This window comes from Stenella coeruleoalba (genome assembly GCF_951394435.1).
Source record: "Stenella coeruleoalba genome assembly, chromosome: 15".
Taxonomy (NCBI): Eukaryota; Metazoa; Chordata; class Mammalia; order Artiodactyla; family Delphinidae; genus Stenella; species Stenella coeruleoalba.
In genome coordinates, this window is record NC_137161.1 from 7,117,435 (window position 1) to 7,137,060 (window position 19,626).

Below are 19,626 nucleotides of genomic sequence, written 5' to 3' on the forward strand. Positions count from 1 at the left end.
AGTTGAATGATGGGATTACAAGGTGAGAAGAAGTAAGAACAGGAGGAAGCACAATCTTTCCCTAATCTAATCTAGATCTACTCTATTTAGTTAACTTATTTTTTAAAATCAGAATATCTTTAGTGTTTTAATGCCACCACGTTTTAAAGAGTGTTTTTATTATGCTTGCTTTTTAAAAAAAATTAATTTATTTATTTTTGGCTGCGTTGGGTCTTCGTTGCTGCGCGCAGGCTTTCTCTTGTTGTGGCGAGCGGGGGGTTGCGGTGCGCGGGCTTCTCATTGTGGTGGCTTCTCTTGTTGCGGAGCACGGGCTCTAGGTGCACGGGCTTCAGTAGTTGTGGCTCATGGGCTCAGTAGTTGTGGCATGAGGGCTCAGTAGTCGTGGCTCACGGACTCTAGGCGCACAGGCTTCAGTAGTTGTGGCTCACGGGCTTAGTTGCTCCACGGCATGTGGGATCTTCCCGGACCAGGGCTTGAACCCATGTCCCCTGCATTGGCAGGCAGATGCTTAACCACTGTGCCACCAGGGAAGTCCCTATGCTTGCTTTCAATAAAAGTTTTGGCATAAATTACCAAACCTTGAATTATAAGGAAGACTAACAATGCTTTATAAAATAAATTAAAAGTCAAGGTCTGTTTTCAGAGTTCATATATGATTCAGAGCATTATATTAAGAATTCCATAAAACAGCACAAAATTTAATGCAATATGTTAAACACATACACTATAATGTTATCACAGAAATGAAATTTTACATAAACCAAAAATATTAGTCATATTGAAGGTAACTTCAAATTTGCTGATTTGGACTGTTCTAGAAACTAAGAAATGTTGTATCAAGGTACATAACTTCATTTCACAAAAATCTAAACATCACAAAATCCTTTTTATACACCTCTGGTGATACTGAGCCAGGCTCGCTGAAACCCGCTTCATGGATCACCCCTTCCCTCTAAGCCCTAGGTTCCCCCCTCAGCTCTAATCTCTCTCTTGACCCTTTTCCCCAGATTGCAGGTCATCAGCTAATGCCTTAGCAATTGGCATGGATGGTGCATATGCAGACTCAGCAAAGACATGGGTAAAAGACAGACTTAGAAGAAAAGTAAGGAAAAGCATTTTACTCATGCTTCTTTCAAAGATGAGTTTTAGCTTACATTGCAAAGAGGACTGAAAAAAATCACAGTACCACACTGTGTCTTTCAGCAGCGATTTTAGAAAGGTCCCTTTTCCCTTCCATCAGTTATTAAATGCAAAGCACTCTAGTTGAGAGGCAGCCAATTCTCACTTGCCATGATGTAAAGTCCTTAATTTTTCCTTTTGCTCAAACGACCTTGGAAAAAGCAAATATCCACTTTGAGTATCAGTTGCCTTCTTAAAAGATGCAGTGCTAAAAGCTTAGAGTCCAGGTTTGTGGTGATAGACAAATGAGATATAGATGAGATGGACACTGTTTATTGGAAAAGACATTCTTATAATGAGATCATGTCATTCCCCTGTTTAAAATCTTCCAAAGTCTCCCCATTGCCCTCAGAATAAAATCCAGCTCTTTACTTATACCTCTCCTCATCTCTGAACTCACCTATTCCCTGTACCCCATTCAATCCAGCACACTCACCTTCTTTACATCTCACTAACCTCATCTTTATCACAATGCTCCTCTGTCTAGATGTCTAATTTGTTTTTATCACCAAATTATCCTATGGCTAATTCTCATCATTCATGCTTCAACCCCCAAATCCTTTGTTAAGTGGCTTCCCTATTGAATTCCCTGTCAAGATCCCCCCTAACCAAACACCCTCTTTAATACTCTTCATAGCCCTATGTGAAATTATTATGCTTGTTAGAACATGTATATATTCTGTTTTCTCTGCCTAACATGAAAGATCCATGAGGGCATCATTGTCTACTTGGAACACTACATGGTAAATGTTAAGTATTAAAGAAAAAAAATACACTGAATAAATAATGTCTGGGTAAAATGAATGTATTTCAAGTAGTCTCATTCAACACACACATTCTCTCTCAGCTACGGAGACCAGCTAGAGAATTATGAACGAGGCCTGAATACTTTGCAGTAAATACTACTTATATACACAATGCCTGAGACATATGTAACCCAGATGCGAGCTGTGATCTCATTAATTTTTCATACGCAAGGTCCTGGACTGGGTACAGGGACATGATGGTAAGATCTTATTAAGATGGTCATGAGTCTTCCATCCCATAACTTGTGGACATTTGAAACAGTCAATATTTTCTCTACAATTTTGCATTGGGTAAATGAGGCAGAGTGACTCCCTGCCTCTGAATTCCTTTTTCTATGCGTGTGTCATCTATTGCCTACAGCTCATCACCGAGGCAGGATATCCACTTTCTTAATGTGCATACATTAAAGCCCCTATGGGTCCAACATGTTCACAAGTGAATAGACTTTCACATGATAGGGGTGGGGTTGTTGGAGAGAAGAGGAGCTTTCAGCCAAGCAAACACATGACGTGTGAACATGCTTATTCTTAGAACACGTTCATCCACCCTACACTGGTTCCCACCCTGCAGTTCCACGCACCATTTGATAGCCAGTTCTTCCTTCTTCCCGCCCCTCTTGGCCCTTCTGATCTCTTTCCTCTCCCCTTTTGGGGCTGTTCTCCATAATCTTTCAAACAAGGCTTATTGCTTGAGCTCTGTTAGCCAAGGTCTCAATATGTCACCCAACAACCCACGTGCCTTAAAAACAACAACAAAAAAAAAAACCTTTACAACTAAAGCAACAACTTCTCTAAGATACATCAAATGACCCCTGTTACCATATTAGTATTGTTTTCATCTTATTACACTCAGGTATATTTTCTGAAAAAAAAAATGGTTAGGGAAAAGACCAATGGAAAGGCTACCAGAATACCAGGGTATGCCTCATGATATATTTTTTTACACTGATAATAACTGTTTAAACATAATAATGACAAAGTGAATGTTTTCTATGTGCCAGTCATTGTTTTAGACACTTTACATGCATAATATTATTTGATCCTCATATTTGCCTTATATGGGAGGTACCATATTATCCCTATTTTACAGATGAAAAGACTGAGGCAGAGAGATGGGTTAAATAATTTGCCAAGATCACAAAGCCCTACAGATGTTTCTCCGTATCACTGCTCTGACCAGAATTATGGCATCCAAAAACAGATGGGTCAGAGGAAATGTTCTCCTTCTCAATGAGCTGAGACTGTTTCTGTGAGCACTGGTATCTTCCCTGCAGAGAAGGGAGTGGCCGGAGAAGCCAGGGCATAGAATCCAGATCATGTTCTTCCCAACTTATTAAAATTAGAAGCCAGTGTTTACCACTGCTTAGTACGTGCCAGGTTCTGCCAGGCACTTTCAAAGCTTAATCATATTTTAACCCCTCCAGTCTCTAAGGCAAGTATTATACATATATTTTAAAAATGCTTCTCTAACAGCTTAAAACCCTTAGGTGACAAATCTGGTGAGCGGAGGAACTGGACTTCTGCTTCAATGAGAAGAACCTTTAACTGCTGTACTGTCCTGCTTCCCTCCGTGCTTAGCTCCGAGTTTACCTGGGAGAGGGTTAAGACATTAGTCACCTCATTGGCTCATGGCTCCTTCCCAAGCTTATGTTCATACAACTTTTCACCTCTTCCCTTGGGTTACTGGCACAAATTGCACATGATTATATTTCTCCCCTATTCAAAAGAAACAGAAAGAAAGGATATTGATAGATTCATTCTAACTAAGCAATACATTTCAATTTCCACTGCATTTCACAGTAACCTAATAATAACAAACTCATGGATGTAGATAGGATAACTTGTTGAGACATTAACTTTTACTCAAGATTTTGAAACTTATCGAGTTGGCATATTTATAACAAATCTTTTCTATAAAAGAAATTTTAGAAATCCCATCTTGCTTCAAAAATCTAATATTAATAACCTATTAAATATACATTAATCTAAAGTATTCATATTTGGTGAGGATAATGTTGAAGGTCTTTCAATTTATACCAGTTCAGGTGTGTTGATTTTATGTTTATTTCCTCTGAGGGTCCTCATATGCTCTAACCAGCCATACTTCTGAAATAATTGCAAAGAAGCAGTAGGTAGTCTTTTAAGTAGTAAGTAATCTTTTGGAAGACATAAATTTTTTGACTTGGTGGCTCCTTTGACATATGTCACAATGGCTACTTGCAAAATGCTTTCTTTCTGCCCAGCGGTATCACTAAGGCTTGGAGTTGCAGTTGCTGGACCATGCCTTGCAAATGTGAGGCACACAGTAAATGTTTGCTTTTGTGTAGTTGTTTGTTGCTACATGAAATGCTCCTAGAAAATTGAATTTGAAACTGCAACATTCAACAGTGCTCAATTTTACTTATCTATATTGCTACAGAATAAGCCATCCCAAATCTCTGTGCTTTAAAACACCCTTTATTGTTATCCCTCATGCTCTGCAGACTGACTGGGCTCAGCTGGCAGTTCCCACTGAGATTCTACCCTGCAGTTGCCATTAGATGGTGATCAGGATAGGAGTCACCTCTCACCTGGGATGGATGTCCCATACGGCTCACATGCTTGTCTGGAGTTGCTGGTTGTTGGCAAGGAGCTCAACTGAGGTACCAACAGAGCACTTACACCTGGTCTTTCATGGGGCTTGGGCTTCTCACTACAAGGCATTTCGTTCCCCAAGGAGATGTCCCAAGATTGTCTGTTCCAAGGGATTCTAGCAGGCTTGAAGCTTCTTAGGTCCTGTTCTCAAAAGTCCCAGGATGCCATTTCTGCCACATTCTGTTGATCAGCCAAATCACTAAGGAGAGTACAGATTCAAGAGGAAGGGAGACTCCACCTCTTCACGGGAGGAAGAGCAAAGGGTGTGTGGCCATCTTCAAGCTCTCCCCTGAGACTCTGCGTACTTACAGTGGCATGTCATCACCCCTTCACCTGAGCCCATGAAAGATATGGCACTCTTGTCCTTAAGATGAGACCTAGCCTTGTAATTCTTCTAAGCAAATACTTTGGGGACTTTTAGATTGGTGAAGGAAAATGAGATGAAGCTGCTTTAGAATCTCATGTTTAAGACTGAGGCAGAAAAGCTTGTGATTTTTTCCACTTAAAAAAAAAAACGTTTTGCTTCTATAATTTAAGACTTATAGAAAAGTTGCAAAGATAGTACAGAGAGTTCCCACATACCCCACACCCAATTCTTATGTTTTGTATTAGTATAGTACATTTGTCACAATGAATCCATATTTTAAAAGTATTATGAACTGAAGTCCATGATTATTCAGACTTCCTTTTTTTTTCCTTTTTTTTTTAACATCTTTATTGGAGTATAATTGCTTTACAATGGTGTGTTAATTTCTGCTTTATAACAAAGTGAATCAGTTATACATATACATATGTTCCCATATCTCTTCCCTCTTGCGTCTCCCTCCCACCCTCCCTATCCCACCCCTCTAGGTGGTCACAAAGCACCAAGCTGATCTCCCTGTGCTATGTGGCTGCTTCCCACCAGCTATCTATTTTACGTTTGGTAGTGTATATATGTCCATGCCACTCTCTCACTTTGTCACAGCTTACCCTTCCCCCTCCCCGTATCCTCAAGTCCATGCTCTAGTAGGTCTTTTTTTTAACTTCCTTTTTTTAACCTGATTTCACCTGTTGCCTTTTCGTTGTTACTGTTCCAGTATCCCACATTATCTTTAGTCATCATGTCTCCTTTGGCTGTGATAATTTCTTACTTTCTTTGTTTTTGATAACCTTGGCAGTTTGAGGCATACTGGTCAGGATTTTTTTTTCGGAATATCACTCAATTGGGATTTATCTAACGTTTTTCTCACAATTAGACTTGGGGTTACGGTTTCTTGGAAGGAAGACACGAAGTTAAAGTGGCATTGTTTTCACATTGTATCGGGGTCACACCCTATCAACATGACCTACATTGTGCTTGATATTCATCACCTGGCTGATGTGGTGTTTCTCAGGTTTCTCCACTGCAAAGTTACTTTTGTCCTTCTTTCCATAGTGTCCTCTTTGGAAAGAAATCACAATGGACAGCCCAAATTTAAGGCGTGGGAAATGAAGCTTCACCTCTTTAAGGGCAAATAAATTAGTGAAATTCTTCTGCACAGAAGATTTACCCATTTCCCCCAATTTATTTACTTATTCAATCATTTATTTACACCAGTATATAGTATGAATATTGATTTTAAACTTTCGGTTATGATTTTAAACTTTTGGAATGCTACTGTGTTTTGTTGCTTAAATCTCCCAGCTTTGGTCATTGGATGTGCTTTCAGTTGGCTTCTATGTCCCTTTGACGTACTCCCACCAATGCTTTTTTTTTGAGGCTTTCTGTACTTTTTGACACTACAAGACTCTTCAGGCTCATTTTGTATATCCTGACCCAGTCCTTAAATCAGCCATTTTCCCAAGAAGCCGTTGTTCCTTTTATTGGAGAATAGAATTAGAAACCAGAATCTGGGCCCTTGGTGTGCTCACTGCTGCAAGTGCATAGTTGATTCTAATATATATGTACATATATATACTCATTTTTGTATATACACATATCTATACATATTTATCTGTATCTGTATTAAGCTAAACAAGAGTTCATGCTAATGACTCCAACTTTAATCCGTTACCTCATGGATCATTGGAGGCTTCTCCCTTGATTGTCTGTAACTTCACACTCCAACAAGGAAAAACGTGGTTTCCCCCATCTGCCATCCATTTACTTAACTGTTCAATTCACGTACACATGTGTAATGGTTTCAGGATTGTTAACTGCCATCCCTGTGGGAAACACCTTTGTCAATTACGGTGCTTAGGTGACATTTATTTTGCCTTTAGTCTTACAGACCGTACTCATTTCCAGAGTTACTTAGATCAGCACCTTTTTCTTCCATCCCTTCTGTGAGTTTCTTTCGGGCACAGTGTTTGTAATATAGTTAGATTCTTTTGTTATGGTCTGTATTCCATCCTGGGATCTCTCCATCTCTTAAATGCTTTATTTTCAATTTGGATACATTAAGGTTCACTCTTTGTGCTGTAAAGTTCTGTGGCTTCTTGACAAACACATAATGTCATGTATCTACCATTATAGCATCATACAGAATAGTTTCACATCCCTAAAACCAAACCAAACCAAAACAAAACCTGTGTTTCACCTATTTCATCATCTTTCTGACAACCCAACCAAATAAGGGTAATAGGTGTGGTACTGGAGAAAGGAAGGACAGATAGATCAACAGAACAGATTAGAAAGTCCGGAAATAGACCCACACATTATGGTTGATTGATTTTTGAAAAGGTGCAAAGGTAGTTAAATAGAGACAGGATAGTCTTTTTGACGAATTATGCTGGAATATAAAACACAAGATATATGAGCCCTGGTCCATAGCTTGCTCCCTATATAAGAATTAACTCAAAATGGAGCATAAACGTAAAAACCTAAAATCACAGCAATCTAGAAACACACACACAGAAGAAATCTATGTGACCCTGAGTTAGGCAAAAATTTCTTAAATATGATGCCAAAATCATGATCCATAAAATTTTTAAAAAATTCATTAACTGGACTTACCAAAATTGAGAAATTTTGCTCTTCAGAAGGCAAAGTTAAGAGAACGAAAAGGCAAGTCACTGACTATGAGAAAATATTTGCAAAACTTATACCTGATAAAGAAATTTTATGCAGAATATATAATGAACTTTCAAAACCCAACAGTAAGAAAACAATTCCATTAGAAGATAGGCAAAATATTTAACAGACATTTCACTGAATAAGATATAAGGATGACAAATACACACATGAAAACTGCTCAGCATCATTAGTGATTAGAAAAATGCAAATTAAATCTTCGGGCTTCCCTGGTGGTGCAGTGGTTGAGAATCCGCCTGCCAATGCAGGGGACACAGGTTCGAGCCCTGGTCCTGGAAGATCCCACATGCCACGGAGCGACTAAGTAACTAAGCCCGTGAGCCACACTACTGAGCCCACGTGTTACAACTACTGAAGCCCACGCGCCTAGAGTCCGTGCTCTGCAACAAGAGAAGTCACCGCAATGAGAAGCCCGAGCACCGCAACGAAGAGTAGCCCCGCTCGCTGCGACTAGAGAAAGCCTGAGCGCAGCAAGGAAGACTCAACACAGCCAAAAATAAATAAATAAATTTATATCAAAACAATTTTAAATCTTCAACATGATACTATTCCACACCTAATACAATGGGGGGAAAACTATAGGGTGGAAAACAGATTATTGGTTGCCATGGGTTGATGGTGGAGGGAAGGCTTGACTGCAAAGGAGACAGAGAAAGGAATTTGGGGGATAATGGAAGTGTTCTGTGCCATGGCCATGGGGCTGGATATATGATTCCATGCATTTGTCAAAACCCATAGAACTGTACCACACAGAATGAATTTTACTTTATATACATAAAAAAAAAAATAACCCACCACCACCAACAAGGTTGTCACAGAGGCTAAATAGTACACCCTTAGGATGATACATGACTTTGGTTCCTTGCCTCTCAGTTCCAAGAACTTTGTAAAATATGTTTTAAGACCTCACCTAAATGGGGCCAGTGGAAATTGAGGTAAGTTTTGGGGGGAATAGCCAATATTTAGGCTGATAGTCTTAAAAAAGTTCTAGGCCAACTATTTGCAAATCAGTCCAAATCCACTCTAGCTATGGATTCTTCTTTTATTTTTTTCCTGTAACATATAAATCTTCACTTTTCTCCCCTCTATATTTGTGATAAATTCTGTGTTTATCCCTCAAGTCAAGACTTGCCTCTAGAGGATACTGCCTATGCTTGGATACCAAAAGGTGACTCTCAAAATATTTTCAGAAAATGCACTTTTGGACCCTCTCCTTTATCTTATCATGGGGATCCTGATGGAATTTTGTCAGGTAGAGGCACATAAACATCTGAACTTTCTGAGACTTAGTATATCTGAAATAAAAACTCATGGACATATAGTCCTGAAAGTAAGTGCTACCCTTCCTGCCAGATACAATTTCAGCATCATTTGACAGATGGATGGGTGACAATCATAACAATTAGCATACACTATAGTCCATACCCTTTCCTTGTATTCCTGGTAAACCCTGGAAATCCGAGTTAAGGAAGAGAGGAAATGTTCCCTCCCTACTCACCAAAGGGCTGTGTGAGTAGGTATTATGATATGGGCTTTTTTTGCATCAATATTTCACACAGCAAATTCAAATCATGTATAAAAATAGTTTCAAGCATCTCAACTCTAGCTTCATTCCCCTGATTTTCAGGAAATTCTGAAAACAGTTTCTGCTGTCCTTTCATTCCATGCAGTACTCACCAGCATAGCTGGTTTCCCCACGCGTAGAAGAAAGAGCCTCCAGTTCCCCTATCTTAAGCAAGGTCAATATGTCACAGACACTGTCCACACATACAATATAAAAGTGCGTTCAGGGTTGGCCATGGCTGTGAACCGCAGAAGTGGAATGAAAGCCAGGACAGAAACAAAGCGAAATTGCCCTTTTAAGTGAGTGCAGAAGTGCCAGGGAACACAGCAGCATCCAGCGTCTCCTAATTGCATCCAGTCTGCCCTGGTGATGCCACCTCCCAAGGCTTCGTTCAGCCAACTCCATCCCTGAATGAACAATGAGGACTTTTACTTTAGGTATTTTTTCTCCCGTCAGTGTTGCAGATTCATTTCGACAGAAACATGGCAGGGTGATATTGTCCAAAAGGAGATTAGACAGTGATACACAGACTTTCTCTGTAGCTTGTTGTCCACTAACATGATTTAGAGGAAAAAGGAAAAATAAGGTGATTTGTAGTTGAGAGAAACCAAATAATAAATTAGTACCTTTTCAGGGGGATGTAGCAGGAAAGCTACTTGAAAAGAAGATAACAGTGTCGCTTCTAAGTCCTGCCTCTTTTACTTACTAGCACCATGAACTTGGATAAGATACGTAACTGCCATCACCATATAGATCATAACAATTGTCTCACTTAATTTACCTTTAGTGTGCATGACATTTTCCTCCACAGTAAATCAAAGGATATTGTAAAAATCTTTTTTGATTCCAGAAGGAATTATAACACTGTATGTTTGCATCAGCTTTCATTCCTGGATTGTAAAATGATTTACAGTTTGGTACCACTCATCTCCAAGATTTCAGTGAGAGATGGGAAGGAAATAAAGAACTTAATCAGATAATTGGTACTTATACAATGCCTACTCTTGGCCCATCATCTCATTTAATCTTCATCAGGAATCTATATGGTAGGTATTCTAATCCTCATTTACCGACAAGAGAGTTGAGAATCAAAGAGATTAAATAATCTGTTCTATATAGCACATCTTTCTCCATTTCCCACAGCTAACTTTCCATCTCAAAACAGAGAAAATATCACATATCTGCCCCAAATCAGAGTGGTCACTCTGTAAGTAGACAGCCTTCCTGACTTCAAGTAAATGTTTTCCTCATTATCTTTCTTATATTACGACAGCTTTTAGAATAATTAAGAATGTAGGATCCTTGGTCAAATTGCCTTAATTCAGTTTCAGTTCAACCCCTTATTAGTTGTGTAAACTTAGTCAACTTGCTAAACTTTTCTTGAGCTTCAGTTTCCTTATCTATAAAATGGCATAACGATAAAATCTACTTTATAGAATCATTGTAAAGATTAAATGAGATAGTATATATACAGTGCTTAGGACTCTGCCTGGCATATATCAGTGGTAAATCCTTTGTAAATGTTAGGCAATAATATCCTCATAAAAAAGACATTTGAAAACTATAATTAAACATGCGGTCATGACTTCTCTGCATGGTGTAAAACTGTATTTGATTGTTGACAGAAAAGAATACGGTTACTTGGCTTATTTCCTGTTAATTATGACTCAGGTTTAGCACTTAGACAGGTGTGCATTTAATGCAGTTTGGAACTTGGCAATCTTTCCTTCTTTAAAAGGACATAGAAAGATAGAAAAAGAAAATTACAACAAATATTTATAAATTAATCCTTTACTTGATAAATACTTTTTGGCAAAATACTTTGCAAAAGTCAGAAAACAAAAACAAAACCAAACCAAGAAAAAATAGAAAAAAATGATTATAGTGAAGAGGTGGTGAAGCATATATCGGAAGACATCCTTACAGGACTTGTAAAATCTGTTGCTTTCTTTCTTTTTCCCTTTTGCTTTTAAATCCATAAAATCTATTTAGGTTGACTTTCTCATGACATGATGTAGTTGATGCAGGGTGAGGAGGTAGGACCTCAGCAGATCATGCAAATTTTTAGAGATTTGGGTTTGAGAGTTGAAGAGTTATGGCAGTATTGTAATCAGTCAGTAGATAACAGGGGCTGTTCATTAATTTTGTTCACAAATCCTCACTTTATTCTGGCCTACAAAACCCAATATCATCTGGCCCTGGCCTGCATCTCTAACCATATCCTCTACTACTAGTCATTCCCTGAATTAGTCAGACTAAGTTAGATTGTGCTGCTTTAGTGAACAACTCCACCATCTCAATGGCTTCACATAGAGAGGCCTTCCCAGGCACACTCTGCTATTTTATCCTCCTTTAACTTTAAGTAGAGCATTTACCACTATCTAATGTTTTCTTGCTTTTTAAGGTTTATTTCTTTTTTTTTCTTCTTTTTTTTTTTTTTTGCACTACGCGGGCCTCTCACCGTTGTGGCCTCTCCCGTTGCGGAGCACAGGCTCCGGACGCGCAGGCTCAGCAGCCATGGCTCACGGGCCCAGCCGCTCCGCGGCACGTGGGATCTTCTGGGACCGAGTCACGAACCCGCGTCCCCTGCATCGGCTGGCGGACTCTCAACCACTGCGCCACCAGGGAAGCCCTAAGGTTTATTTCTTATCTCTTCTCCCCGCCTTGAAGTACAAGTTCTAAGAGACCAAGGATTTATCTTATCTCCTTTATCAGCTGGAATTCTAGCACCTAGCCTGGTCCTGGTACATAATGGGCAGTCAGTAAATATTTGTTGGGACAAATGAATAAACCAAAGGATGTGCAAAATTAAAGTCAGTACATATGTGGTCAAAACTTACCTGGCCAAATCTAATCCAACCTCCATTTCAACACTGGAATCCCCTGTACACTATTCGAGGTAGAATATCCAGATTCTACCCGAATACACCCGGGAAATGGGAAACTCACCACTCACCAGTGACAACATAAATGCATTTGCTGAGTGTGAGTGCTGTTCTAAGAACATCTCATTATAATTTTATCTTTATAACAACATTTATGAAAATGTTGCAAATTTAGAACTAGTGGCTCAGAGAAAGTTAGTAATTTGCCCCAAGGTCACACTTAGTGATTCAAAACAAAGACAAAGCTTATTTTAACCTCAAATTAAGCTCTTAACTAAAATGATCTAATATTTTTCAGAAGGTGACCTATTCTGTTTTGGGATATATCTAATTGTTAGAAGGATATCTCTTTCTAAACTAAAAATAAATATAAATTATATTACTTAATATAAACCAAAAAATTCCTCCCTATAACATCTCATCATTAATATTTTTTCTGCTGATTAAAGTCACTCATAATATTGTTCTCTTTTCCATCTGGAAGCCACTACAAAATCTGAAAACGATCTTCAAAAATATGACTCTCTTTCCAGACAATTCTCTACCATGGTTGCCCACTTTTTGATATAGAGGAACTTATCAACATCACTTTCAAAATGCGGTGCCAGGCTGGGAAGGGATTCTCCCAGTATGATGTGTCTCCTGTACTTTTTGATGAGCGCTTTATTATTGCTGATTTGTACACTGTGTTCCAGTTCTGTAGCCTGTTCGTTGCCTTAGCTTATTTAGCAAATGAGTCTTACTTAACAGATTCTGTTGAGCTTCATCTAAAATACTACAGATTAAGAACAATCAGCTCTTGTGTAATGTATTCTTCTAGCCTAAATGTTCCCATAGATTTATCCCTATTAAACACAAAGAAGGAACAGAGAACAGAGCTTTACCTGCCTTGATGCCGAGGAAGGGCCCAACCTCCTACTACAAACACAGAAGACTATTTGCCAGAATAAATTCCACTATGATCACCATGAAAGGAAACATATCTATCCAGCTGATAAGTTGTTCTTCTTAGACGCTGATAAGGGTTCCTGGACCCAATTCCAACACATGTGTGTGGAGGTTTCTCCACCCAACAAAGCAATTCTTGGACACCAGCGGGGTATCTGAGAATTCAACTCAATTCTACACTATCTACTGAAGACAGAATCAGTTTCCACAGGTAAAAGGCTCAGTCACAAGCCTAGGGGTTGTTACCTGCGTTTCTGACCAACTGTCTACAGATTGGAGGTTCCCACAATCCCCTCCAACTCAGGATGTCAATAGCAAGTCCAAGTTGTCACCTGTGTGTTTCTAACTGACTGGCTATAAATCAGAGGTTCCCACAACCCCTCTTCAGGCTTGATTAATTTGCTAGAACAGCTAGATCACCGATTTATTATAAAAGGTTATTAAAGAATATGAATCAAGAGGCAGATGAAGAGATACAGAGGGCAAGGTCCTGAACAAAGGAGCCTCTGTCCTCCTGGAGCATGCGGCCAGCCACAGGGAAGTGTTCTGGTTCCCCAGCATGAAGCTCTGAAAAGGGTCAAAAAGCTATCCTTGTTTGGGTTTGTATGGAGGCTTCATTACACAAATCATTGCCAGTGGCTACTGATTCAACCTGAAGCCCTTCTCCCCTCCCTGGAAATCAAGGTGTGGGACTGAAAGTTTAAGCCCTCAATCATGGGGACTGGTTCTCTGGCAACCAGCCTCCATTCTTAGGTGCGCTCCCAAAGTTACCTCATTTACATAACAAAAGACAGCTCGATAGCTCTCATCACTTAGGAAATGCCAAGGGTTGGGGGTACGGTGAGCCAGGAACTGTGGAGGAAGACCAAATATACATGAGAAGTATATTTTGGTCGTCTGAATGACCAAACATAGATTTCTTATAAATCACAATATCACAGAAGCACACGGAATTGTCATGGCAGTGAAGACCCAGAGGAATTTGACCCATACCAGAGAGTGAGGGTTAGTTAGGAACATTTTGAGTACAGAGACATCACAATCCACCTCAACCACATGTACCTGCACACACACACACACACACACACACACACACACACACACACACACACACACAGAATCCATTTTCCTACAGCAACATCCAGGGGCAGAGCTGGCAGGGCACACAGGCAGTAGACTGATTTTGCCTGTGTGCAGGAGTGAACTGGGAGGCCATTGGAAGGAAAGTCTGCCTAGGTTTTTCTGTATCTCTGTTAAGAGAGTTCCACAATGGCTTCCAGCAATGACAAATCCAGAAACTCATATGAACACCTGATTAAAAGTCAGAAACAACCCACAAATGAAACAGCTTTCATTAAAAATAACATCTTTAAAAAGGTAAATATTATTCTTAATGAAATTCAGGAAGATGCTGTGTCATTAAAACAAGGCAGGATGCTAAGAAATAAGAGGGGCTGAGAATAAGATATTTTGGAAATAAAAAAATGCTAGTTAGTTTTTGAATGAAAGTATCCGTAGGGACAATCAATCACAGTCTTGCACAATGTACAGCTAAAATAAAAGCAGGATAACTGGTTATTTAATTCTAGGTAGAAATGTTGAGAGAACACTAAGATCTAGAGAGAGAAGGATAGATTCAGGACATCCAATATCTATTTACATTGTTTCTAGGGGACAAGAAGCTACCGCAAGGGTCAGCAAACTTTTTCTGTAAAGGGCCAGAGAGTAAATAGTTTAGCGTGCTGCAGACCATGTGGTCTCTGTCACAACTGAGTCTGCTCTTGTAGCAGGAAAGTCACAATAAATGATTGTATGGCTGTGTTACAGTAAAACTTTATTTATGAAATCAGGTGGCAGGCCAGATTTGGACTGAGAAATGTAGTTTGCTGACCCCTGAACTACGAGATAGAGAGGAAATAAGAATCAATAGCAACTTAGCATCATGTTAAACACTGGTTTGGGTTCAAGCAGACTGGACTTAAAATTCCAGCTCTAATGTTTACTTGCTGTGTGATTTCGAACAGGTTCATTTCTCTAAATTGCAATTTCATCCTTGGTTAAGTGAGTATCTTGCATGGTATACAGCTAAGAGAAAAGCATGATAATAGATCATATTATTAAAGTAGGAAAATTAAATGGTGTATGAAGAACTTATCATTGTTCTGGGCACAATAAATAACAATGCTTATAATTTGAATTTTTGTCATCAACAGAGGAACACAGTTAATATATAAAGCATTCTTAGAAATCAGTAAGAACATGATAGGTACCCAAATATTTGAAAGGCATTAAAATCAAGGAACTGTCAATTCACAAAAGAAGAAATATATTAAATTCTTAATAGGGTGAAAAAGGAATATTACATGGAATGAAAAAATAAATATATATAAAATAATGATATCCCTGATTTGATAAGAGAAAGATATTAAAACTTTTTTTTTTCCTATTTTCTGCTATTGGTCAATGTATAAAGTAATAAACACTTTAATCTACTTGTAGTGGTGCTCAAAACTGGTAACAATTGTAATTGAGAGCAAACTGACACTTTCATTTCAAAAGCCACAAATATGTGTATACTGTTTGAGACTGCAATTCCACTTCCAGTAATATATCTTAAGGAAATAACTATGGATGGGAAAGAATTTGCCTCAAAGATATTTCTTACAATTTTGTTGGGAGTCATTACCAACAGCAATGATAAATTTTTTAAACACACAACAATAGAGTTTGGTTCAATTAAGCCATATTATAGAATACTCAGCAAAATCATTACAATGATGTCCTAAGATTTATTTTTTCCCCCTTTGCCTTTCTGTATTTTCTAAATTTTCTATAATATTCTTATGTAGTGAGAAATCTATTAAAATAGATTTTAATTTTTAAAAATAAATTTCATTAGAGTATTTGTTAGAATTTTTGGTTGCAAAGGACAAGTACGATGTATTCTTTATTTAATCAGAAAGGGAATTTAATGTTTTGTCTCACTAAAAAATGGAGGAGTGGGTTTAATAGCTTCCTTACTAAATGTCTTTCTAATGTCTTACCAAAAAATAGAGGCATGGTTGAATTCAGGATCTGTGACAAGGATGCCTCAACCAATTTCTCTCCCTCTGCTTTCTCCTGTGTTGGCTTTACTTTCTGGCAGGGTGTGACGCTTAAGTGAATGGAGGATTCCCAACCACAAGGGGGGGGCGGTCATTCAAAGCCCCAACTTGTCAGCTATCATGTCAATCCAGTTTAAAATCAGAACCTATCTCCCACACGTTATCCTTTGCCCTTGCTTTATTTTTTTCTCCATTGTGTTCATCACTCCTGGTATTCTAAATTATTGGGTAATTCTTCTTTGCCTCCTTTCAGTAGAATATAAGCCCCTGATGTTATTAATTTTTTTGCTTTTCATCTCCTAAATCTCCAGCACCTAAAATTGCTTTGCACGTAGTAAGTGATCAAGAAATACTTGTTGGGCTTCCCTGGTGGCGCAGTGGTTGAGAGTCCACCTGCCGATGCTGGGGACGCGGGTTTGTGCCCTGGTCCGGGAGGATCCCACATGCCGTGGAGCGGCTGGGCCCGTGAGCCATGGCCGCTGAGCCTGCGCGTCCGGAGCCTGTGCTCCGCAATGGGAGAGGCCACAGCAGTGAGAGGCCCGCGTACCGCAAAAAAAAAAAAAAAAAAAAGAAATACTTGTTTAACAAATGAATGAATGAATAAGAGGCTAAAACCGGGAAAACAGATAAAAGATAACATTAGCACGGCTTATATCTCTGAGTTAGGGCTTTCCAACAGAAAGAGCTGAGTCCCATAGGTAGCTTGCCTAAATAAGGTAAACAGGAGTCATAGGTAGATGGTAAAAGTAGTATTTCTGCTTTAGAATCCCTGGGGAGATAAAAATTCAAATACCTGAACCCTACCACCATCCAATTATGGAATTAAAATCTAAGAGTGGGCCCAGGAATGGGCATTAAAAATTTTTTTTTAATTTAAGTTGTGCCAGTCTCTGCTGTACAGCAAAGTGACTCGGTTATACCCATATATACATTCTTTTTTTATATTCTTTTCCATTATGGTTCATCACAGAATACTGGGTACAGTTCCCTGTGTTATACATTAGGACCTTGTTGTTTATCCATTCTAAATGTAATAGTTTGATTACATTTAGAATGGTTTGTATCTACCATCCCCAAACTCCCCATCCATCCCTCTCCCTCCCCCTCCCCCTCCCCCTTGGCAACCACACGTCTGTTCTCTATGTCTGAGTCAGTTTCTGTTTGGTAGATAGGTTCATTTGTGCCATATTTTAGATTCCACATATAAGTGATATCATATATTTGTCTTTCTCTTTCTTACTTCACTTAGTATGAGAATCTCTAGTTGCATCAGGAAAGTGCATTTGACTACAGTCCCCAGTGAGCCTTGTGTAGATCACTACAGGAAGCATCATGGTCGCTGCAGGCTGACCCTACTAACAGGAGCATCTTGAAGATGGCTTATGAACTCATCTGTATCTTCAGCAGAAAAGAAAAGCTGACAATCTCTTCCTTGGGGATCAGATCTTGGTGAAAACCAGCACTTCACTTGCTTTACTTAAAATCTTTCCCTGTTACTGCAAGTCTCAGGAACGGCAATATTGGTTGAGATGGTGAAAGATGGGAAAATTAAATACGTTTATGGAAATTCAAATAGTCTGTAGTTACTCCTGAGTACTACTTACTTTAATCAAAGTGTTTACCTTGACAATGGAAGATTAAATGGAACACTAATTAAGGAATTTTCTAATTATTCTTCCTTGTTGGGGATATCAACAGCAGAGGCAGATGGGTTTTTAGCCCTGACAGGATCAATTGTGTTCCAAACAAAGCTGAGTGTTGATTACTTGAGGGAACCTATCACTGCTTTTCATCTGGCATCTGAAAGTATCCCTTTCTCCCAGCGTTTCTCCCCACCTTCCTTCTTAATATGCAATTTTGAATCTTGTGGAAATCAAACCATTCAAATAATTAGGATAACTCAAGGGACAGGATAGTGTACCTAACTGATTAAAGAACTCTTGACAACATTCCCTTGTTGAACTTGTTTTAACAGAGGAGAAGTTTAGAGTTGCATGTTTGATAGGGGAAGATTTTTGGAGATGTCTCAGTCAGCTGGTGTTTTGCCATGGTGCATGGGGAAAAGTAAGTTTAGGAGAACGTGGAAAATAACATGCATGTATCTCCACAGTTCCAAAGTGTGTGTGTGTGTTTGTGTGTGTGTGGGGGGGTTTATTATGAATATATCATGAGGCACAACACACATACTTAAACCAATACAATTCATCGATGTGTGCTTAGCAGCTAATTTTAAAGTAATAATTAAAATGAGATAAAGGGATAGTTCAAGTAATGCTGGCTATTTTGCTCCTGGCAGCCTAAAAGCGAGCAGGACATGGGAGGCATGAAGCTTGTTTTCCCTACTCTGGTCTAAGTCTTATATCCCTCGCATTGTGTGCCTATGATTCTAATGTTTAAAGATAAGTTGTTTGTTTGTTCATTTGTTTTGGTCCCTAAACACAATTTACCTACTTCATCTGGTGTTCAACCAAAGAAAGAGCTACTGTTCTGACACTGGAGGAAAAACTGGATGTGGTGGATATATTCTAAGATAAAATTTCAAGGGTAGTTTTGACTGTACAAGATGTTTGTCTTATCTACTGATTAGAACTTAACCATTTCCTTATACGCACACACAGACACACACACATATACATACAGACACACATACCTGTAAGAATTAAAATAAACTGTGCCTTTCAGCACCAGTTTTCAAGATGAAGTTACTTTTATTCTTTTCAACAAATTCACATTTGTAAGCATGGCTGGAGAGACTGGGGGCTAAAAATCTGTGGATACTATGAGTATAGGAAGGAGTTGATATCTGGGAGAAACTATAAGAAAGATAAGAATAAAAAGATGTTTGTGTATTACCATTACACCTTGCCCCATCCCCAAGCCCAAGCATTTATTAAATTCTAGAGTGTGAATGTGCCCACAGAAGTTAGTTTTCTTTCTAGAACTGGAAGCATTTTGGGGCATAAGGACCACATCTATTCACTTTGCTCAAGACCAGGAAGCCAACTGAACCTCCAGTTGTAGAAAGCTTTCTTTGAAGAGTCCTCTCATAAGGATCATTAAAGGCCAGCCAGGGAATATTCTGACCTCTGGGTGATTGTTATTCAGAGAAAGAATCTTATTTAGCTTCAGAGCCGAACCACTCATATTTTTCATCATAACCGTTAAAAAAAAATGATTCTTCTACACATGTTGACCTTCCTGGCAAAGAAAAGGAACTTCTGGTTGATTTTCTAGGGCATCGGAGCTCAGGTACAATCCAAGAAAGATGGAATGTTTTTCATCATGTCTATACACATAATTGTGCTTAATTTGCTAAACGAAAAGAAGAGACTCAAGTCAAATTATTTTAGACCTTCCCATTGGCCTTTTGAATGTCCCGGTAAATGGAGATGTAATTCTACTGAAATTGCTGTTTAAATCCACTCCAAGTCCATGCTGCCTCACAGCTGTT

At 38.9% G+C, this 19,626-nt stretch overlaps 1 protein-coding gene across 8 annotated transcripts in view; it reads right to left on the reverse strand.

Annotated features, from left to right (window-relative positions):
• DOK5 (docking protein 5) overlaps nt 1-19,626 on the reverse strand; it is a 1,081,787-nt gene that overhangs the window by 133,144 nt on the left and 929,017 nt on the right. The gene's annotated exons all lie outside the window — the stretch shown is intronic.